Source organism: Homarus americanus, unplaced genomic scaffold, assembly GCF_018991925.1.
Source record: "Homarus americanus isolate GMGI-L3 unplaced genomic scaffold, GMGI_Hamer_2.0 scaffold7626, whole genome shotgun sequence".
Taxonomy (NCBI): domain Eukaryota; kingdom Metazoa; phylum Arthropoda; class Malacostraca; order Decapoda; family Nephropidae; genus Homarus; species Homarus americanus.
The window spans coordinates 11,064,517-11,089,834 of record NW_024718273.1 but is presented as its reverse complement, the minus strand read 5'-3'; the positions used below and the strand labels follow the sequence as shown (position 1 = coordinate 11,089,834).

Here is a 25,318-nt window from a genome sequence, read left to right as displayed (position 1 = left end):
TGGATGCTCAGGTAGCTAAACTCCCCTCCCCCCGCCTCTGTAATAAAAACATTGCATGTACTTTTTTGGGGCACAACAACAAGGTAATACAATTACCTGCGAGACAGATTGTCTCTCTATGAGTGGTTCCTATAAATCCGATTTCGAGTTCGAGAAGTTGTTTGGGAATTGTGTGTTGGTTTAAAGTTAACATGGTGATGGTGCTAGATGTGATGGCGGTGATGGTGGCGGTAGTAATAGTGGTGATGATGAGAGTAAATGGTTATGGTATTGGTGATGATGATAGTGGTAGTGGTGATGGGGTTGATAATGGTGATGGTGACAGGGATAATGGTGATAGTGGTGGTAACGGGGTCTGTGCTGGTGGTTTTAACAGGGATTATGGTAATGGTGATGATGGTAGTATTGATAGTTGCGGGAGAGCTGAGCGACGGACCACGGAGGCCACAACGCTGCGAACATAATTATGACATTTGTGAGGTCAGTTACTATGGCGTGCATTAGGTGTGCTTTAATTATTCTGATTTTTCTTGTTATTCATTTACCATTATAATTATAAAGAGAGCAAACTATACAATTAAGTTCGGCAGAAAGAGATGAACTGGGCAGAGGTGAGAGTAGGACTACGTCAAGGCTGAATAAAGTTACTATATTTTTGTTTCTTCACTATTTCTAAGACTAAAGTAGTGAGGGTGAATATAAAAAAGTAGTGAGGGTGAATATAAAAATGTTGGAGAAGCTCGCCAGGGGCAAACCAGATACCTACTTGTCTTAGAGCCTCGTTGTGGAAGGGGAATAACACCACAGTAGGTAGGGTAGCGTGTAATGTTTTGAGTGAAAGATTCAAAAGTCTCTCTCTCTCTCTCTCTCTCTTGATAGCCTAGGGGGCTCTCTCTCTCTCTCTCTAAGATTCTCTCTCTCTCTCTCTTCTCTCTCTCTCTCTCTCTATATATATATATATATATATATATATATATATATATATATATATATATATATATATATATTATATAATATGAGGCCCGATGCAGATATACCTTGATATAGTTGCATGAAGATATAAATATTTTGAGTATATTAATTACTGACAATTTAACATTTTAAATTTTTTGGCCCATTATTCCAGTAACCTTTAACCTAGCTACCTGGCCTTCCTTACAAAGTTGGCTGGGGGAAAATGTTGTCATATCTATTTAATATTATTTTATTCCCATTATTAGTAGTAGCACAGCAGAAGGGATGTTTGAGAGCGTCGTACGAATTTAAATTTATTCATGATATATCTTTACGTTCGTATGAATAGACCACAAGTCTTCTCCAAGCACCAACAGTCCATCAATTAAAATACCATCTTATTGTCTGAGGGTTGGTGACCCTGACCTTCCGCTGAGAGTAATTATAATTCTCACCTTTACAGTTGCTTACAGTAGGTTATCGTTTCAGTCTTTTAATAATATTTAGGGCAACATGTGTCAGTCCAAAACTTTGGCAATTTCGATTGTACGTGTAAAGCGCGCGCGCGCGCGCGCGCGCGTGTGTGTGTGTGTGTGTGTGTGTGTGTCACATTGTCAGTGTGCGAGGTGTGACGGTGTGTGTGTGGTCACTGGGAAGGGTTTTCTCTCCAGCCGCCTCGTTGCATTTTACAATCACGTAAACCTCCATTTATATGCAAATGAGATGTGTCACTCTCCTGGAAATGTCTGCTTCGGCCGCCTTATTACTGCCAGTTGCGCCCTCTGCCGCTAGAATTGTTAATTAGTGAGTTGAATATCGCAATTATGGAACGATAGAGGTTGAGGTGCAGTAGATGGCTCCATTCATACCCGTGGAGGGAGATGATTTTGTTATCCCGTTTATTGTGGATACTAATTCGTCGTGATATTCTCTGGACCATTATATTGACTGTATAAAGACAGCATATGGACTATACTTTTCACAGACATGTATATACAGTGGAAACAATGGGTTTTATCAGTGTTAGAGACTGATTTATCCATATAGCCAATGCCTCTTTACTTGAATAAATATTTTTAAGGTCTGTTCTTGTATTATGCCTTGTGGGTGTTTCCTAAATCAGAAAAACAATAGTTTCTGGATAACGACATGAACGTTACATACAAGTTTATGGTGGTGCAGAGTTTGGGCGTTGATTAAACGGGAAGCGACGGGGAGTCAGTCAGACACCTCCTGTGTGATAGCTCAGTTAACAATGACACACCGCCTTACTAACACTAATTGCTATAAAGACAATGCATTGATATATATATATATATATATATATATATATATATATATATATATATATATATATATATATATATATATATATATATATATATATATATATATATATATATATATATATATATATATATATATATAATTTTCGCCACATATCAGTCGTTCGGTCCATCCAGTGTTAGTACAGGAGGAAACAGAGGACGTTTACTAGGATCACACTAAATAACATCCTTCTCACTTGTGTCCGGGCCGTAGCCGCACCCCATGACATTTTGGTGAGGGATACGCATGTTACAGCTGTACTACGGACGCACCAAGGCATTTAGGAACTTCGTGTTTTCTTTTTTCCTATGTGATTATCAGCATATACAGTACATGGATCACGCGATCACCTTCAGTGATTTATTTTCATATATATATATATATATATATATATATATATATATATATATATATATATATATATATATATATATATATATATATATATAACTTCAGCAATGGACTTGTTACGTGGGAAGCGTAGTTTCGTAATGAAGATGAGAACCAGGGAAAACACAAATATCTTGACTAAGTGGGTTTCTTTAATCACTAACGTTTCGGAAAATTATTTTCCATCATCAGAGCCTAGAAAAGTCTTGTCGTTCGACTGCTCTGTATAAGGCAAGCACTGGTTGTCCACAACGACATAAGTTCAGCAATGGACTTGTTACTTAGTCAAGATGCTAATGTTTTCCCTGGTTCTCCTCTTCATTTTATATATATATATATATATATATATCCTCAACAAAATCATATACCCAATACAGTATATCATGAAGCTATCTATAAGGGAAATGGATGCTTCCATTAATTAATGGTAATAGAGTGTCTCCCTGACGACGTGAGCCTGAGTTGGAAATCCGCAATCCTTGTCATGCAACAAGAGCCATAATACCTGATTCAGAACACAGACAGTGAGAGCTCTTGCAGCCCTCCCCTGTGTAATTATAACCACTCCCGCTGACAGTTCTGCTTACCAGGATAATGATAACTCTGAGGTTTGTGCTGAGAAGGCACGAACTTATTTTGTTTTCTTTGCAAAATTATTTCCATTTGTTGGCTTGATCATATACTTACACAGTTAATCGTGTTAGTTCCTTTTAACCATTTCACTCTTATGTGCGTTTTTCTTGCCATGTATAATTAATTATTATGAACATATTCTTTCTTGTTATTTTGTCATTTTAAATAAATGCAGTTAATCCAAATAAAAAGTTGGGAAAAACTAAAAGGAAACTAAATTCTATAAGCACATTTGTCTCAGAAAAGCGACTTGGCAGGACGCGTCACAATGTATTCAGTTCAGTGTTCATCCCTACTGTACATATATCCCTTTATCCTTCTGCTTCGTTTTACCACCATCTATAGGAGCTTTCAACACATTCACCCCCCATCGAGCTTCCACATCCATCTCACATAGCTTCCATTATCCATCACCTGAGACAGTTTACAATCACCAGCTAGAACCTGCTGCATCCATCAACAGCAACCTGTTTCATCCATCACCCAAGTCTCTTCCGCCTTCATCACCCAGCGTTTTCCCTTATTCCTATACAATATTATTCCAACACCCTCCTTTGGGATTTCCTCCTCCGCCGAAAGAAAGAGAGAGACAGAGAGAGAGAGAGAGAGAGAGAGAGAGAGAGAGAGAGATAGAGAGAGAGAGACAGAGAGAGTCGCCACCTTCGTTCATCAGGGACTTTATACTATTCATACCAATAAGGTCTTTCCTCCTACATTATTAGAAGCATTTCGTCATCAGCACTGCAAACTCTCTATCTTCATCATCAAAGGACCTTCACTTATGTCTCCAAGGACCAGCAATCCACTCCTCAAAGCTACTTCTCATTCCCTTCCTCCTCAGACCTCAGCTTCCGGACCTCTTCCTTTCACTGCTTTGGTAACACTATTTTTCTACCCTTCTTCCTGTATTCTATTCTTACAACTGGAATATTTTTTCAGTGTAAAACAATTCTTATTTCTTTATTTATTTTCTCTCATTCTCCACATACACACTTCTGCACATGGCTGTCTGACTCCGTATCTGTCTGTCTTTCTATCTCTGTGCCTCACTGTGTACGTGTGTATATGTATGTCTACCTGTTAGTAATAGTCTCTATCACTCTCTCACTTTATGTCTTATTTTCCATTATATTTATGTATTTCCTCGGTAATATTAGTTTTTTCTTCCCTTACTTTAAATTTCCTCTTCATACACCTAGTTATCTTTTTTACTTACACCAGTTCCCCATTTTCTTTGACACCATTCCTCCATTTTGTGTGTCATCAAGTCGCCTTTATGTTAGTAGCCCAGCTTTTATCACACCAGTCTCCCATTACCTACTTCCTCATATTAATCTTCCTCCAGTCATCCTTCTTTAAACTCTCCTCCCTTTCTATGTCCCTTCACTTAATTTGTCTTTCTTCTAATTCTTTTGCATATTTTTCCATTCTCCAAAATTTCTCTGGGCCACTTTTGTTTCCCTCTTCATTCCTCACTAATTATCTTGCCTTTACTCCTCCAGTTTTCTTCTCTCCGTATTCTTCTCTCTCACCCTTCCTTCGTGCTATGTTTTATTCGATTCTCAGTTCATTCTCTACGTTATCCTTCTTTCATTTATCTTTTTATTACAGTATTTTCTTTACCCAAACGCTTTCATTTCGTCCTCCTTCACTCAATTGGGATTTCTTTAACTTTTCTCTCATCGAACTTTCCTCTTTCTCTATTCTTGCCTCACTAAACCCCTCCTTCAATTTATTCCTTCTTTTCTTTTAGTTTTCTTTACTCTCCTCCACCATCCCCACTCACCTTCCACCATTACTTGACCTCTCCTCTCCTAGTTTTTATTTCATTCTCTGCGTCATATCTTCCATCCAATATTCCTACTTTCACAACTGTTACCTCGTCATCCCTCCTTCACTATACCCTCCTCTTACCCCATCATGTTTTTCTTCCCCACAATCATCTGTCGTTCCAAATCCCTTCATTCTCCCTTTCCAGAATTTCTCGTTCATATTATTCACCATATCTTTCTTGAGACAATCCTTATATTTTTCTCCCATATTCTTTCTTTTATTACTCTTACCTCGTCACCTCTCCTTCAGAAATTATCTTCTTCTCCACCTTCTTTATAATAATCTGTCGGTCCCAATCCCTTCATCTGGCAGCGTTACAACCTCACCAGCCGATACAAAGCATAGTCGACGGTTCAATTGTGTTATTTCTCCGGCCGGCTTTTGTCCTAACCTGATAAATTTGGAGGCAATTTCGTGCACCATTGTCCTGCGTTATGCTCCGCTATGCCAAGGAAAGAGCTTTGGCAACATCATCGAAAATACGGATTTATTAACAAACTCTCTTGTTTTTATTAATCGGAGTCTAGACTGGGTTGTTACTGTCTGCTGTGAAGATTTTAGTTAAGAAGGTGTGTGTGTGTGTGTGTGTGTGTGTGTGTGTGTGTGTGTGTGTGTGTGTGTGTGTGAGCGTGTGTGTGTGTGCGTGTGTTTGTGTGTGTGTGTGAGTGTGTGTGTTTTACAACTGCTACCCTGGATAAATGACAGTGAATAAAAGACAGTCCGTGATGATCTTGAGTCTGACCACTCTACGCCCAGGTAAGAAAAAGCCGCCTGCAGTAGTAAAAATATTACAGCTATAATAGAGAGCCTTCACATGAACGTTTGCAAGGAAGAGAAAGAAACAACGATAGAGAAAGAGAAAGGGAAGAACAGTTGGAAGGAAGAGGAACAGGGGAAACCGGGAGAGAGATAGAGAGGATAGGTAAAAAGGAAGTAGAGTAGGAGAGAAGAGGTAGTCCTAGGTTAGAAGGTGTTCGAAAAATAATAATTTATTCATGCAAGAGAAAATAGACTACTATTGATCTACCAATGGAATGTTTATTTTGACACTATATTGCCCCTTCGTCGTCTGCCATTTTTAAAAACATTCTGCAGATCACAGATTTGTTTAATAAGTTTTTATATATTAGGAAAATTGTTCAGTAAGTTAACCACACCCGGAAATTTCTTTGCATGATGTACTGTTTCTAAAATAAAGTTCACAGAGTCTCTGCTAATTCGTCGTGAGTGATACAGAATTACTCAAGGCAATCTGTCAAAGAGACTCCATTGTCTGTGAAGCTTGCTCGCTCAACTCTGCTTCGGTGTGTAAACTAACCGACTCCCACCAATTCTGACTGGAAATCGACTCATTAATCCCTTAGAACTTCTTTTTTCATGTCGGTGTGTTGGAGGACGGGTGATGGTGGTGTTGGTGGTGGTCTGTAAGTCACTCTGGCAGCAGTCTTGAAGGATCTACCGCCTGCAGGCAATCTCCTACCGCGCAAGTGTTACTACCACTGCTGCAATCTTTCCTCCACTTTAATAGACTCTTGCGCCCTGCAATTCACCGTCAACAACCAATGAAAAGAAGTCAAGTCGACGGGGAATATAACGTCAGGAAGGAAACGTTCAGGTCGCGCTTCTCATCTCATCGGTCGCTACTTCCTCAGGATGAAAATAGAACGACTGTCTCGAGGAAATTGCGTGAGTTGGAGAGTGAAAAGTCCCCTGTAAAGTAAAATTGTCTCGTAGTTCAAGTCAAGCAGCTGAGAGTTGGTATGACTCTAGGCTTTTGACTCCGAGGTATAGGATTTAAACCATCTGCGCCTCTGAGAATATGTATATAGTCTGAAGTATCTGATTTGCATACGACTCTTTTAATCATAGTTGGACTGTTATTCGTTTACAGGTGTCGAAAGCAGTAATGAAAAGGTTGAAAGCGATTTCCATGTGTAGATTATAATGTGAAATTATTTGCTCTTCTTAACAAACAACTGCATGGAGGTGTATCATGTCTATGACTTAACTATCATAAACAACCAATTTCATGTCTATTTCCTATTTTGTTCAACAACTCTTGCATCATTCACGCGCTAGACAACCTCTCTTATCGCACCTTCCAGTTTGTAAACTTAACACCGAATGACCCTCAGCTTTATCATGCCTTTCTTGACACCAGGAAATAAACGACTTAGGATGACAGAGCGAAAATTATGAGTGACGAACCATCTTGAAAATTCTGTAGTGCCGCACCTGAGAGCTTGAGTGACTTGCTCGTCATCTGTTTTTCGACTAACAGTACTGTACTTGCAGGAGGAACTTAAGGGGGTTATCTAAAGTATCTTGTGTTTGTATCTGGCTACCTTAGTTTAGGATGTTGTTGGCTAAGTGGTTCTTCGTGTGATAAAATTTTGTTGTAAGATTGCTTATTGATTTGGCCTGGTCTTTCTCCCTCCCCCCCTCATTTCTTTCTCCACCTCTTCTTCTCCACTAAATGATTCGCTGCTTCTATTGTCTTTTTCTGCCATCACAACGCACAGTACAGAAAAATAATATAACCAACACGCGTTATCAAAGACATAACGCAGGTCCGCTCTACCCACTGTTACAGAAACTCTCACAAGTAACAGTTCATTTCTGAATCATCCGAACACGCCCCCCCCCCTTCCTCCTCCTTCTTTATCCGGCCACGCAAAAAAAAACATAAACTTCCTCTGTGATATATTGACTATGATGTTCTTAAGGAAAAAAAAACATCCGATAGATTTTCCTGGCAGAGAAAGAAAAAAGTGATAAATATTATTGTAAACACGAGTGGGAAGAAATCATTGGCATTCGTGTATGTTTGTCTGACATTTAAATACCATTTCATATTTCTGTAATTAGTGTTCAATAAGTATATGTTATATGTTTCATATTTTTTACCGATTCATTCGTTTATATATCATGTTGCGGTGTATTCTAATAACTTGGTAATTTTGTGTTGAGAAGCTTGATGTTCTCAAGCAAAGTCGCTCAATTTTTGTATTCTTTTTCACTAACTTTCTTGTTTTCATCGTCTCGCTCCTTACATGTATATATATATATATATATATATATATATATATATATATATATATATATATATATATATATATATATATATATATATATATATATATATATATATATATATATATATATATATATATATATATATATATATATATATATATATGTATCACTGTACATATATCTGGAACAGGCAACTACATCACAAAGGTTTTTTTTATAATAAGAAAACTGTGAATGTATGGAACATGGAAACCTGTTAATTAAAAACGTATAGAAAGACCCTCAGCGCAGGGGACAACGGCTGCAACCACACCCACTTAAGTAAACAAACATCAAAGGAACGCTGCGAGTCAACCAAAGACAACGAAAGTCTGGGAAGAATAGCCAGAACCAGCCTCTGGATGTTCGCTTAACCCAACGCAAACATCTATATTTTCTCAGCTGGCAGGAGGGAGGGGAGAGTGTGGGGATGGGAAGCAAGACAGGAATGAACCAAACCATGAATGAAAGGAACGATTACACAAACTGGGGAGGAGATAGCAGAGGGCAGAACAAAATATGAGCACGTAGACAATCTCTTAGTTAGTACTTAAAAACAACCATTTATCGATCACGTGGCAAGAAAAGTAAATAAAGCAGGGAGGACAAAGACGGAAGTTTCAAGAAGAAGAAATAAGGGACAGGATATGAACGAGGAGGGAGGAAAGACGGATGGCAGATGCGTCCAGAGACAACGAAAGACATCCCCTGGGAGAAGAGAGTGGAGGGGGCAGGGGTGGAGGTGGGGGATGAAGGATGGTGATGGGTTTGTGTAAATGGTTGGACGACGAAGAGGCCCGTGAAGAGGGAGGGGAGAAGTTGTGGGTTTTGGTAGATCAATGGTTTTAGAGAGTGTTTACGAGGACGGCTCGGGGGGAAGTAGAAGCAGAGGAGGTGGGAGAGTAACAAGGAGCGGAGAGGTAACGGCAATGCGGGGATAGTAGTCAACAACACGGCAGTGCGTACTACATAAGCGGCTTTGAACGAGAGGCGGAGTGAGCGCTGACGGATAAGAGAGAGAGAGAGAGACATTGAGTAAAGTAAGACAAAGAGAGAGAGAGAGAGGCACTGGAGAAAGTAGGAGAGAGAGAGAGAAACACATTCATTAATGTAAGAGAGAGAGAAAGGCATTGAGGAAAGTAAGAGAGAGAAAGGCATAGGAGTACAGTCAAAGAGAGAAAAATTGAGGAAAGTACGAGAGCCGAGTTGAACGAAGAGAGTCACTGAGGGGAAAGGGATGACAGTCCTTTGAAAAGATTGTCATAAAAAGGAAAGTGCGGGACTAATGGAAGTGGAACTGGTAGAGGAAAATGCTCTTGGGAAAAATATAAAGGAATGATCATGTAGACATTCAATATATAAATTATAAATGAATAACATCATTATTAAACAAACATAACTTAGTTACAAACAAATTTCACCATACTGTACTGTGTACTAATTTCCAACACGTTAAACAGGAAAAGTTATTCCTATAATTAGTTGTTTTAAAACTTAACCAGATGATTATATCTTCTTAGCTTACAAACAGACAACCTAAACAAACCTAACCTTATGGTTAGGTTAGGATTAGGTGAGAATGGCTCGTGTAGATTGATACACAGTCAAGGGTTCGAGAATTGAGGACACAAATGAGATAAAGAAAAATGCGACGAAGAACATGTTGGCGATGCCAAAAACTGACTTCATAAAATGTTTCCAGCAATGGAAGGCCCGCTGGGCTAAGTGTGTTGAGTCCCAAGGGGCCTACTTTGAAGGGGATTAAAGTCTGAACTCAGTAAGTAAGCTTGTTTTTTTTCACCTGCTAAAGGTCGGATACTTTTCGATCAGGCCTCGTGTGTATATATATATATATATATATATATATATATATATATATATATATATATATATATATATATATATATATATATATATATATATATATTGCTGAGAACCGATGTGCACATAGAGGGAGGGTAGACTTATGGGGTGATAAGAGAGGGCAGTGTCTGGGAGGAGGGTTATGGGGCCTCGGGTGGTGAAAGGGAGAGAATAAGTCTACGGGGGACCAGCAGATATCTGATGGTGCTGGCGCAGCTCAACACTCAGATACTGGAGGAACACAACGTCATTTATTGTGTCGATTCATTGTTCATCTGATACTGTACAGATACGGCATAAGGGGTAGGAGAAGAAGGACGAACGGACTAAAAAAAATATAAAATAGGAAGAACGAGAGAACTATACGACAAGGATAACGAAAATAAACATAAGAGAAATGTAGTAATTGAAACTAATTTCACCGGTCATAATTATAACTCCCTCACTAACGAATACAATTTTGTCGTAAAGCTCATTGTTTCTATAAATTAAAGTGCCCTTTTATCCTTGAATGCCTCACTTGCACGAGTCATGCTTTTGAAATTACACTGTCATTGTGGCACTCAGATCCTCACATGAAATTACAGCTGAAATCAATGTGATTACTCATGAGCTCATTGCGTATAATAATGTGTCTACTCCTGCGGTGTATCCTTATCTGATTACTTCGGTTATATTTCTTAAATCTTGGTACACTTTCTCTAAATATCAGTGGATAAGATCATAATTGAAAATCGACTGCACTTCTTTTTAAATTTGATAGAATAATACCGAAGTTTCACTCCAATCTTTTTAAAAATATCCCTACAGGTTTAAGTGAGAGTCAAAGAAGTAAAGCAAAGGCCAACAAGAACAATAGTGTGTCCTCAATCTGGTAAATTTGAATCTCAGTCAATCCAGTCATCAAACACGAGGACTGAGGGCAGCAGAACGTCACTCTTTACACGTTGTCCTGCTACCGTGGCTAAAAAAAAACATTTCAGGGGCTCAAGGTTGGCATGATATTTCTTTTAGGGATCACCGTTAGGGTTTTGAATTGAGAAAACACTGATTTTGGGACCCACACTCACAATGATCGTATCCTGTACACACCCACGCAGACTCCCGAAACATTGTCCTGCCGCCTTTGAATCCTTGAGGTGGTCCATTTATTACTTCTAGTCGATTCAATGGGAATTTTCCATCTTGTGAAAAATTTACTGTCGTATGAACTCTTCCAAACTAAATATATAAAAGTATTCAAATCATAAAACACGGCTAAAAATGTAGGAAAAAGGTGAATACACGTTATTTTGGACTACCAGGTAATTCTTGAACTGCAATACTTAGAAGTTTAAAAATATAATTAACTTTAGACATCTGGGAAATATATTCTATAAACAACAAGTTAAATTTATACCGTTATCCTCAAATATATTAATTTCTATGAATTTCCTTAAAGAAAATGAAAACTTATTTTTAAAGTTAACAGATTTAAAGAGTAATGTCTGAATATTTGTTCATATAAGACCAAAGTCAGCGAATCGTGTACGAAGAAATGAAACAAATATCATTATACCGCTCACACACCTTCTACTGAAGCTCCTACTTAGACAGCCCGTCTGAGTATCCAATTAAGCATACCAGCCAAGCACCGCATGTAAGCAGCTCTCTCAAGCAACATCTCCCTTACAAGCACCCTAACCAAGCAACCAGATCCAATCGTCTCACTTAATGCACAAACATCTCACCAAGCCACCTCATGTTACCATCACGCCAACATCTCACCAAGCCACATTATCTTAGCATTACACAAGCAACATACATCTCATCCAGCATACTGTTACCATCCTACTATCAACATACATTTCATTATGTCTCTTCGTCTGGATCAGTACAGCACCACGAATCCTGTTTCAGCCAATGTTTTCTCTTCTTAATATTTATTGTAACGGCATCTCTTTCTCCCAACATTTCTTATTTTATTTTACTTTATTTATCACCAGCTATTTTCCTTCTGGGAGGTAAAAATTGTGCGATCATTGTCGCTTCAAGTTATTGCTCCATAAACTCTTTGGCAAATTTTAGAGAAAGAATTGTTTCTTTCTGGGTTTGGGTGGAATTTAAACTACACGTGGTTCTAAGGGAAAGAATTTTGAGGGCACTCTCGGTTCTCGACGCTCTTGCCAGAACCTCGTTGGTGCTTGACGCTCTTAGTTCTCACTTAGTTGGGGCTTGACAATCCCAGTACGAGCTTAATTAGGGTTTGACATTCTCAGTACGACCTTGTTGGTGCTTGACCCTCTCAGTAGGCGATTGCTGGGGGCTTGACACTCAGTACAAGCTTAGTTGAGGTTTGGCACTAGGTCTGAGCGTGTCGGTGCTTGGTAGATACACAGTTATGTTTTGGAAAAGGCTTTATGATGGATAAACAAATAACAGTTTACTTGCAGGTGTCGAGTCATGCGCTGTTAAGTCAATGGGGTCTAGAAAATAACATCACATTATCTGATAACCAAATTACGATATTAACTTGTACTAAATGTGGTTAAACTCTTGATAAAGTACTTTTAGTGGCGCTTTAGGCTTGGAATTGTATTATTTCTTGAAAGTGAATGTGACGCATGTGCAGTGAACGCTTGAAAAATAAAACAAATAAGACTGAGAACTGGTTATTGAGTATCATCAGTACGTGGGGGAAAATACATCTCCGTCGTGTCAGGTAACCATACTTCGGACTTACTAAACACAGCTGAAATTCAATTAGGACGTTGTTCTGATGAAGAGTGCATTAGTTTATTGTTATATTTTTTGGCAATAATTCTCCTCAACATCGCCGGCATCAAATCAATAGTTTCTTCCAGCTTAAAAGGCGGACGTCGTTATTTCCGGTGTAATTTTAGAAAGTTTTCGGTCAGGGTCGTTTTCATTCCTCTTAAAATATCTTCGTGCTATTTCTGTTTTTCGCATTTATTTCCAATCAGAAAGTTTCCGAGTACGACGTGACTTTTTCATAGCCGCCGGCTGTTGAAGTTCTGACATTTGCCAAGTTTCCAGTCACGTCATTTTTACTCAAGATGCATAAGCAGATATACTGTACTTTGGTGTCTCGTCACACTATTCCATATATATATATATATATATATATATATATATATATATATATATATATATATATATATATATATATATATATATATATATTAATATATATACAGTATATATATATATTAATATATATATATATATTTTTTTAGGGGAGGGGGGGTGGGCGATGACCTATGCTAGCAACATGAAACCAACATGAAACCGCATTTCATCAAATAATAGTATTGTTTACATTTGTGTTTTGCATTAATTATTATATCTCATGCCCCTCCCCACCCTACAAGAGAGGTGAGAGAAGGATATTGCAATTAATTTGTGCCTAAGTTAGTCAATCAGTCAATAAACCTACTAAGAATATTTCAACCATTGTTTCCTGCTAGTGATCAAGACCATGATAAACCCTTGATTGTTCCTGCGCTCCTTCCAGCGTGCTCAGGAGTGATGTTATATTGAGATGAGATTGTGTATACCTGCAACACTCACACTATTGACCTGTTGCTGTATCTCTCTCTCTCACCTCCCCTCCTAGATAATCGTATATTTATGTCATTAAAGGTCTCAAAGTTCTGTATATCACTGTAAATCGTTTAGTAAGTAATTTATTGGTAAAGTATCAAAGGTAATCGAACTGTTCAACATAAAATGCTCGCTCAAGTGTTGAGGAAACTGCCATTTTTCATGCCTAGTCAAAGTTGGTTCAGCAACATCCCATTACTTACCAGATAATAGAAGATATATTTTAACTTTTACATTTCCCTTAATTTCTTTTCCGATCAATAAGCAACTGAGGTTATTGCATACATAACAATCATATATGACTGGTGTTCCTTTTGTAAAATTACAACGATGGTGTTATAGTTTCTAAAAATGACACGAATTGTTGGCTAGAAAATTATCTCTTATAAATCAATTTTACGCCCTACCACCTCCAGACACCCGGCTGCCTGCAAGCTGACCCAAATGTTCCAAGTGTCACGTACCCAGTAGGAGAGGACTCAGGGTGAATTCCAAGACCCTCTGTGTAAATATTTGTCCTCTGTCCCCGTTTGCTCAGGATTCATTTAATCTCAGGAACATCAACATTTAAACGATTGGAATATTAACCATCTCGCCAGCAATATTTGAACTGTATTAGCATTGTTGGGTAATGATGTTGATCTTTGATTACTGCAATCAATGTGGAGGGTCATTGATTATTATTTTTAAGCAGACTAATTCGATCAGTATTGGCAACTTCTCTAATTATCTCACTGTCTCTATCTCGTCATTTCTCTCTAACTCTCTCACTTCTTCCGTAACTTCTACCTCTACCTCCCTCCTTTTTCGATTTTCCTTTCTCTTTCATAATCTAAATAATTTGTTCTATTTTTGACGAGTATAAAAACCTCTTTTCTTATTTCATATACGGTTGGTCTTCCCGGGGACCGCCTCGTTCCTCCCCTAAAATTTACGTTAACACCGCCTTGTGATGCACTGGGATGAGGGCAGCACATTCCACTCCTTTGCTAGGAGACAAGAGAAGGTGATACTCTAAAAGTGAGACTTCTTCCTGCTCGATCTACATCAATTAACGAAATAAAATAAAAATCAATGAAAGAAATACACGTGATTAAGGTGTTCATAAAAATAGTCAATTAACACACAGCTCCGTAGAGGAAATTCAATGATCATTTTATGCAAATATCCTGCAAAGTACAATTCATACAAGGATGCAATAATCTGCTGTAAATAGATAATAATTTGCATTTTCTAATTGCTATGCACATATATAGAATTGGTTTTTAATTACTTTCTCTTCCTGTCTATCTGTCTCTCTCTCTCTCTCTCTCTCTCTCTCTCTCTCTCTCTCTCTCTCTCTCTCTCTCTCTCTCTCTCTCTCAATTTCTCTCTCTGGATATTGTTGTTAACCCAAATATATATGATTAACACAGTGTTAGTCTATGTAGCGCCTGATGGTTACGCTTTATGAACGCCCATTAACACCACAGGACGCCACTATATACATCATGACAAAGACAGATGAGATCAATTAACAAAACAAGAGGACACTGAGCAGCGGGGTGGTGCAGGTGTGTGATCACTACCCAGGTGTAATAGAACCAGCACTTACCTGACAATGGCGTGACGAGAGCACTAATGGGGCGACTGATTGCGTCATTTCATCGCCTGAGTCTTTTTATTTGTTTGTTTAATATATAAACGGACGCGGTTTATAGACTCTCGCTGCCCCTTATCCACTTTAACCAACATAAGGGTTTTAACGTTTATCACTTTCTCTATATTGCCTACGATTTTGTCCGGGATACATTAACTTAAAAGTATACCGTATCAATTTTCTACGTGTTATGTCTTAACTGAATGTAAACTGAGCCGATTATTTAGTAATACCAGCTCAATTTCAAATTACAGGTAGTACACAAAGTTGTTATGAAATTGTGACATTATTCATTAATATAATTTACAACTTTAAAAAAAACCACAATACGAGAAGTTTGTCAGATGAAAAAGAAGACACGATTCATGTTATAAATTCATAATACGAAGGTGGTAGACATTTATTCCCGAGCTCACCCTTTGTAAGGCAGGGGTGTCTCCTAGCTGAATAAAATCGTCGAGTGTTAGCCAGGATAAGATACCCAAGTGAGGCACTGCCCTACAAAGGGATAATAATTACATGGGTATGGTACCTATGGCAGAGTGATGCATGTTAACATTCCTCACTCAGGACGTACTGGCCAGAGTGAATCATCGTGGAAATTACTGCAGTGACAGTGAAAAATTCTCTCGTCTTAGATGTGAAAATAATGTATGACTCATTACTGAGGGTCAAATTGCTCAGATGAAGAGTTCACAGCGGCGGTGAGGGAAGAGCTTAATGCTCAGAAGATGCCCAGAAAACTTCTCGTGTATGGAGAAAACATCATCGAAAGTTTATCGTAAGAAAACATTTAGCTTAAAAGTACGAAAAATCATGAATTGTAAAAGAAAAGGTTTGAAAGCGAAAAAATAAAAAAACTGAGAATTCAAAGAAAGTTCATGTAATTCAAAGATTAAATCCTCGGAAGACAGACTTGGGAATGTCTCACAAGTCTCAAAATCAATGAACAACAGCAACAAAAAATCAGAACTGCGAAACCTGAGAACTAAAATATATCATGTAACCAAACTTTAAAGGAAACGCTTACGATTATTAATGATAGGAAGAACAATGTTACAGCAACAACAATGTGCGTTGTGAAAATGGTCGCCACTCAGAAGGGCTTCGGTTTTACATTAAAGAAAAGAAAGGTTCACTGTTTAGAAAAAAAACACAACTCCATACTATAAAGTTCCAGTGGTGACAGTGAAAGGGTTCAACGTTCGATAGCGAGAACATTTACCTTTCACAAGAAGTTTACTACATGATGATAAAAAGGCTCATTGTTCAGAAATATGTCCACCGTAATAGAATGAAAATGTTGACAAAAGTTCCACAAAATAAAGAAAAAATATTCATCGCTCTAGTGGTAAAAAGAAAACACATCGATCTGTAGTCACAAAACAATTTTTTCTATCAACAGAGAAAACCAGTCTCAGACAACACCGGTGACTCATTTTTTTATCACGACACATATTAAGGTACACGCAACCTCATACTTGTTTATTGAGTTGAGTAAGGGATGACTCACACATCCAGGTTTGATGATCTTTCGTCTTCACTCACACACACTCACTAGTTACAGCTATCAGTCTTGACTCACCACACCCACGAGTTACAGCTATCAGTCTTGACTCACCACACCCACAAGTAACAGATATCAGTCTTGACTCACCACACCCACGAGTTACATCTATAAGTCTTGACTCACCACACCCACGAGTTACAGCTATCAGTCTTGACTCACCACACCCACAAGTAACAGATATCAGTCTTGACTCACCACACCCACGAGTTACAGCTATCACTCTTGACTCACCACACCTATGAGTTACAGCTACCACACCTATGAGTTACAGCTATCAGTCTTACAGACTCACCACACCCCACAGAGTTACAGATATCAGTCTTGACTCACCACACCCACGAGTTACAGCTATCACTCTTGACTCACCACACCCATGAGTTACAGCTATCAGTCTTGACTCACCACACCCGTTATCACTTGACTCACCACACCCACGAGTTACAGCACTCTTGACTCACCACACACAGCTATCAGTCTTGACTCAGTTACAGCTATCAGCCAGTGCAGAGCTATCAGTCTTGACTCACCACACCCACGAGTTACAGCTATCAGACTGATCACCACACCACTTACAGCTATCAGTCTTGACTCACCACACCACACATCACCTATGAGTTACAGCTATCAGTCTTGACTCACCACACCCACGAGTTACAGCTATCAGTCTTGGCTCACCACACCCACGAGTTACAGATATCAGTCTTGACTCACCACACCCACGAGTTACAGCTAGCAGTCTTGGCTCACCACACCCACGAGTTACAGCTATCAGTCTTGACTCACCACACCTATGAGTTACAGCTATCAGTCTTGACTCACCACACCCACGAGTAACAGATATCAGTCTTGACTCACCACACCTATAAGTTACAGCTATTAGTCTTGACTCACCACACTCACGAGTTACAGCTATCAATCTTGACTCACATACCCAGGCTGAAAGTCTCTAGTTTTGGCTCACACACTAGGCTGAGTCTTTTATCCTGACGCACCCCCACAGGGAAGAGAGTCAGGCTGACAGTGACGGCCAGAAACCATCACCTTTAATGGCATCCTAATTAATTAACGAAGCATGATGTAATTTTGGGGGAGGAATTCACGTTGTGCCTAAAACCTAAGCCTCCACCAGGGAGAGCACCTCACTGGCCTACACCCAACCTGCACCCAGCATACACCCAGCCTACAACTGTATACACCCAACCTACACCTAGCATATAACCAGGCCACACCCAACCGAAACCCACCCGACACCCAGCCTAAACCCAGAATACACCCAGCCTAAACCCAGCCTACATCCAGCCCACACCCAGCTCACGCCCAACATACACCCAGCCTAAACCTAGAGACAACCAACCAACACCCAGCATACACCCAGCATACACCCGGAATACACCCAGCCTACACTCAGCTCACACCCAGCCCACACCCAGCATACGCCTAGCCTAAACTTAGCATACACCCAAAATACGCTCAGCATACACTAAGCATACACCTAGCTCACACCCGGTCCACACTCAGCCCACATCCAGCCTAGACCATGCCTAAACCCAGCCTACACGGAGCAAACACCAAACATACACGAAGCCCACACCTAGCCTAAACCCAACTTAAACCCAACCCACACCCAGCCCACACCCAGCCTAAACCAAGCATACACACAGCCTACACCCAGCCTACACCTACCCCACACCCAGCATAAACTAAACCATCTGTACAAAGTTGAGACACAACAGCACTTCCTTCCACCCTGGCGGACAGTTCCCCTCGATATCACCATACCGACATATCCGCCTAAAAGATTAATTATACAAAGTATTTATCTCCAACACACTGCTAAAGTGAGAGCTCTTGAACACCTACACACCCTACAGACTGATGATAATATCACTCAGACCATCTACACTGGTGGATATCTTTACACTGCCTGTGGGAGGGCTGGAAGTGCGATCGTTGTGACTCTACCTAACGGTAATATAATTGAAATAGGAGTTAGAATTAACAACTGGGCATCCACTCTACAAACTGAATTAGTTACTATACCCACAGCCATTAAATTTATTGAAACCACTGTCACTGACAGTCTGATTTTCTATCTTCACTACTCTCCCTTGACACCCTCAGCTTAAGTTGTCATGCACTTGCTTCTGAAGCCAGACACTTATATGCGTATCTTGTTGACCGGGTTGTTAAGATCAAACTGTTGTGGATCCCTTCTCACATAGGCCCCAAAGAACATGACAGAGTTGAAGCCTCACCAAACTTGCATCTAACAAAGACACTGTTGAATACAATCTGGGTCTCTCAAAAAGAACCCTTAAAATTGTAATTAAGAAGGAACTTATTGATAAATTTGACACAAGCAGACAAGTGCAAACAGGCACTAGTCAATCCATTATCTACAGTACCACGATGAGCAATATCTAGTGAAACATTTATATGGAACAAGTAACACGATCACTAGATTACAAGATGTTGTAACCGCTAGACTAAGGTTTGGGTATAACTACCTCTGGCAGTGTATCCTTCAAGAAAATGTGAAAAAAGACTAAATGTAAAGTGTGTGCTAGACATATGGCCACACCCTCTAACACTATGACCTCGACTGTATAAAGATAGAACCTTTTAGGGATAAGTCCAAGCAGATTGTGTGTGAAATTGCAAAACACTTTATCTCTAATAGCAAGATAGCTGACATATTATGATTGCATCCACTCTTTTGCACTTAGTAGCTATATCAGTTCCCATATATAGAACCAAACACAATGTGCTTGAATACCTCTCACGCAAATGTGAATAACAAAGTGTGAGGCTAGAAATATTGCTTCACACTCCTGTACCCACGCATTTGCGAATGTTACCTTCTATGCATAGAACTAAACAAAGAATTTATTTGAAATACTCTAACATTTAATGCCATAATATCGTGACCATGAGGTTTAGTTATACAGGCCTTTTGTTAACTCTACTCTGTAATCCTTTAGCGCTACCTCCCAGAGGATGAGAATGGGGTGCACAATAAACTAGCCGTTTTAAGTGGCAAAATTAAATTATTTAATTAAAGTAAATTATTTATCATAAACCTAGCTCACACCTAGCATAAACCCAGCTAACACCCAGCATATACCCAGCCTACAGTACACCCAGCCCACACCCAGCATACACCCTGCCCACACCCAGCCCACACCCAGTCTACAACCCAGCAAACATCTAGCATTCAACCAGCCTACACCCAGCCCACACCCAGCCCACACCCACCCTACACCCAGCAAACACCAGCCTACACCCAGCATACACCAGCCCATACCCAGCCTACACCCAAACACCAGACAGCCAACACCCAGCCTTCTGCCATACACCATTGGATATGAAAAAAAAGAGAGATTTTCAGTCTTCGATAATTTAACACTCAGGTAATATCTCTCCCTACTGTTCCTCTCTTTTCTTCAAGTTTCTCTTATTTGACATATCTCTCGATCTCTCTTTCTTTATGATTTTGTAAATTTAAAGTCTATCTATCTGTCTGTCTGTCTGTCTGTCTGTCTGTCTGTCTGTCTGTCTGTCTGTCTGTCCGTTCGTCTATCTATCTATCTATCTGTCTATCTATCTTTGTTTCTTTACTTATTTTGATGCCTTTACTTATCCAGATGACCTGACTGAAGGATATTAATTTTAAGTAAACAAATCTACATAACCCTTGTTTATTCCTACCGTTTTGTTTATACCGCAGGATCATCTTTCTTACCGAGGGGAGGCCGGGCATCATATAAAGTGCCTTAGATAATGCCAGCCCCCCCCCCAAAAAAAAAAAAGAATGTAGGTCTCTGTATTTCCTCCACACTTCTCTGTGTTATCTGCCAATACGTTCACAAACTCCCATATGTTCGTTTCCTATATGCTCTCACGCCCCTTATGTTAGCCGTCCACACATAGTACCACCACCACCATCACCCTAAGACACCACCACCATCACCCTGGAGAAACACCACCCTTATCACTGGAGACACACCACCATCACCATCACCCTGGAGACACACCACCACTATCACTGGAGACACACCACCATCACCATCACCCTGGCGACATACCACCACTATCACCCTGGAGACACACCACCACCATCATCCTGGAGACATACCCACCACTATCACTCTGGAATACACCACCACCATCATCCTGGAGACATACCACCACTGCCACCCTGGAGATACACCACCACTATCACCCTGGAGACATACCACCACCATCACCCTGAGACATGCCACCACTGTCACCCTGAGACACACCACCATCACCATCACCCCTGAGACATACCACCACTATCACCCTGGAGACATACCACCACTATCACCCTGGAGATACACCACCACCATCACCCTGGAGACACCACCACCATCACCCCACACCACCACCACCCTGAAGACACACCAACACCATCACCCTGGAGAGACATACCACCACATCACCCTATCACCCCTGAGATACACCACCACTATCACCCTGGAGACACACCACCACCATCATCCTGGAGACATACCACCACTGTCACCCTGGAGACACACCACCATCACATCACCCTGGAGACATACCACCACTATCACCCTGGAGACATACACCACTATCACTCTGGAGATACACCACCACTATCACCCTGAGACACACCACCCACCATCACCCTGGAGACATACCACCACTATCACCCCTGAGACATACCACCACTATCACCCTGGAGATACACCACTATCACCCTGAGACACACCACCACCATCATCTGGAGATACCACCACTGTCACCCTGGAGACACACCACCATCACCATCACCCTGAGACATACCACCACTATCACCCTGGAGATACACCACCACCATCACCCTGAAGACACACCAACACCACCATCACCCTGAGACATACCACCACTGTCACCTGAGACACACCACCACCATCATCCTGGAGACATAACACCACCATCACCCTGGAGACACACCACCACCACCCTGAAGACATGCCACCACGATCACCCTGGAGACACACCACCACCATCACCCTGGGAGATACAGAGATCCACCACACCTGACCCTGGAGACACACCACCACTATTGCCTGAGACACACCACCACTATCACTGAGACACCACCACCACCATCACTGGAGACACACCACCACTATCTCACTGGAGACACCACCATCACCTTGGAGACACACCACCACTATCACCTGGAGACACACCACCACCACCTTGGGAGACACACCACCACCCTGAGACACACCACCACCTGGAGACACACCACCACCACCATCACTGGATATACACCACCACCACCACATCACCACCTGAGACACACACCACCACCACCACCTGGAGACACACCACCTGGACCACCACCTGGAGAACACACCACCACCTGGAGACACACCACCACCACCCTGAGACACCACCACACCACCATGAGGAGCACCACCACACCACACCACACACCACACCACCCTGAGACACACACCACCACCACTCTGGAGACACACCACCACCCTGGAGACACACCACCACCACTCTGAGACACACCACCACCACCCTGAGACACACCACTACACCTGAGACACACCACCACACACCACCACCACCCTGGAGACACACCACCACCACCCTGAGACACACCACCACCCCTGAGACACACCACCACCACCCTGGAGACACACCACCACCACCCTGGAGACACACCACCACCACCCTGGAGACACACCACCACCACCCTGGAGACACACCACCACCACTCTGGAGACACACCACCACCACCCTGGAGACACACCACTTCCACCCTGGAGACACACCACTACTAATACTACTTTGCTGTCACTCGGAATCGAGTATGACGATCATCCAGCAATGCGACAATGATATGAGTTATTAAGGATGTCACCTGAGGTGACTAGATAAGCCGATACAGGACCGGCAGGGTCGTCCACAGATGCTGCACGTGTTGTAGGCTACATCTAGTGTGGGAGGGGCGGCGTCAGCGTATTTCTGGCGTTGGCGCCTATCTGCCTCGGTATTCAGTCGGGCGAACTCGAAAATATTGACACCTTTTTGTGTGGTGCTCCTCCAAGTTTTAAGGTGTGGAATAATCGTCTCCCAGGTGAGGGGATCGATTTGGCACTTTTTCAGGCTTTTCTTAATACTATCCTTTGCCTTTTCAGTTGCCCACCAGCGTTACCGTCACTATTCGTTAGGTGACTGTAAAGTAGCTGCTTTAGCAGTCTACTGTCATCCATGCGGGCAACATGGCCAGTCCAGCATAGTTGTTCATTGATAATGGTAGCCTCCATACTCCAACAGTTAGTGTCAACGAAAATAATGGCCTTTGTTCTCTGGTCTTCCCAGCGAACTCGTCGGGTGGAACATAGACTACTTTGGTGAAAGTTTTCAAATGCCTTGAGGTGCCTCCTGTATGTGACCCATGTCTCACTGCCATATAACAGAATGGGGAGGACCACTGCTCGATATACGTGCAGCTTTGTACATAATTTCAGCTCCCTACAGATGAACAGTTGAGTATGGAATCTGCCAAAGGCTTGAGATGCATATCTGATCCGATGTTGAATTTCTTCATTAATGTCCGCGGTGGTGGACAGGTGGGAGCTGTGATATTGAAAGTGGGTAACATTAGAGAGGGTAGTACCGTTGAGGTGTATGGATGGGGGAGGTGTGGCTGAACCAGGGACAGGCTGAAAGAGAATCTGAGTCTTACGCACATTCACAGCAAGGCCGAAATGTGCATGCGCATCTGAGTAAGTGTTCATGATCTCCTGTAGCTCACATTCAATGTGACCGACTAGGGTAAAGTCGTCTACATACTGAAGCTCAGTAATGGAAGCTGCCTACACCTTTGTTCCTGGCTGGAGTCGTTTTATGTTGAAAAGACCTTTCATCTGGTACTGGATGTCCACTCTGACGGCTAAATTGGCACTGGCAAGAGTAAGGAAAGCAGCCAAGAAAATGGAAAAGAGAGTTGGTGTCAATACTCATCCTTGTTTTATCCCCGTTTGAATGGGGGAAGGCTCATACTGGGTGTCATTGTGCAGGACACTGCCATTCATGCCATCGAGGAGTTGCCTCACAATGGTGATGAATTTTGGTAGGCAGACAAAACGACTGAGGGTCTGCCAGAGGCTTCCCTGTTGACCGAGTCGAAGGCCTTGGTTAAGTCGATGAAGGCCATGTACAGGTCATTACGCTGTTATCTGCATTTTCCCTGTATCTTGCGGACAGCAAACATCATGTCAGTGGTGCCATGTGATGAGTTAAAGCAACAATGAGATTCTGGGAGAAAGTTTTCTGCTTCAGAAAGAAGTCTGTTCTGGAGAACTCGGCGATAATCTTGCCAGCTAGGGACAGCAGCAAGATCCCACAGTAGTTGCCACAGTCTGACCGGACTCCCTTGTTCTTATAATTCTTGATGATGGAGGTGTCCTCAAGAGCTTGGGGGATTTCCTCCATTTCCCAAATATTCTCCAGGAGAGAGTGGAGACGGCTGGTAAGCAGAGGTCCTCCTGCTTAATACACCTCAGCTGGGATTCCATCAGGCCTTGAGGCTTTGTTATTTTTCATCTGTTTGATGGCAGTAGCTACCTCATCCAGGGATGGAGGATAGCTGAGGTGGGTCAGCTGTGGATGCTGAGTAGTCAGGACATCCTCATCGGTGTTTCGGTTGAGCAGCAATGGTAGTGCTCTTTCCAGCACTGAATGAAGCCTTCTTCATCTTTAATTAGGGAGTTACCGTTGGATGAGCGGAGGTGGCCTGCACCATCAGTGATCGGCCCATAAAATGCTTTAGTGGAATTGAAAAATTCGGGCATCTTGTGTCGATCTGCAAGCTCTGCACTTCATATGCTTTATTTTTAAACCATTCGTTCTTTCGATTGCGGAGTTCGCGCTGGGCCACCGCTTTCTTCTTGCGGAAGGTATCAGCTTTGATTCGAGACTGAGGGCTGTTCTACCAGCCAGTTAAAGCAACACGTTTATCGTCGATGAGTACATTGATATGCGGGTGATTTTCATCAAACCAGTCCTCGTGTATTCTTTTGATCTGGCCAAAGGTATCTCTGTTGGCTTTTGTCATGACAGTGTCGAGAATACTCCATTCGGCACTCGGATTTGGGTTATTTGTTGACGATTTGATTATCAGGCCATGTTCGAGCTGCTCTCTGAAGGCATGTACTACCGCTGGATCCTCCACACGGTTAGTATTAAAACCTCTTCTGGAGGTTTGTTGCCTTCGCCGTCTCTGGGCGACTTGAAGTGAGACCTTTGCTCTGACGAGCCGATGATTAGTGTCACAGTGGTCTGAGCCACGTATGGCTCCGGTGATAAGGACATCTCGGCAATCTCTTTCTCTGACAATAATGTAGTCAATGAGATGCCAGTGTTTGGATCGTCTG

At 41.5% G+C, this 25,318-nt stretch overlaps 1 protein-coding gene across 4 annotated transcripts in view; it reads left to right on the top strand.

Moving 5' to 3' along the window:
• Window positions 1–25,318, top strand: part of LOC121859411 (hemicentin-1-like) — a 251,339-nt gene that overhangs the window by 23,986 nt on the left and 202,035 nt on the right. The gene's annotated exons all lie outside the window — the stretch shown is intronic.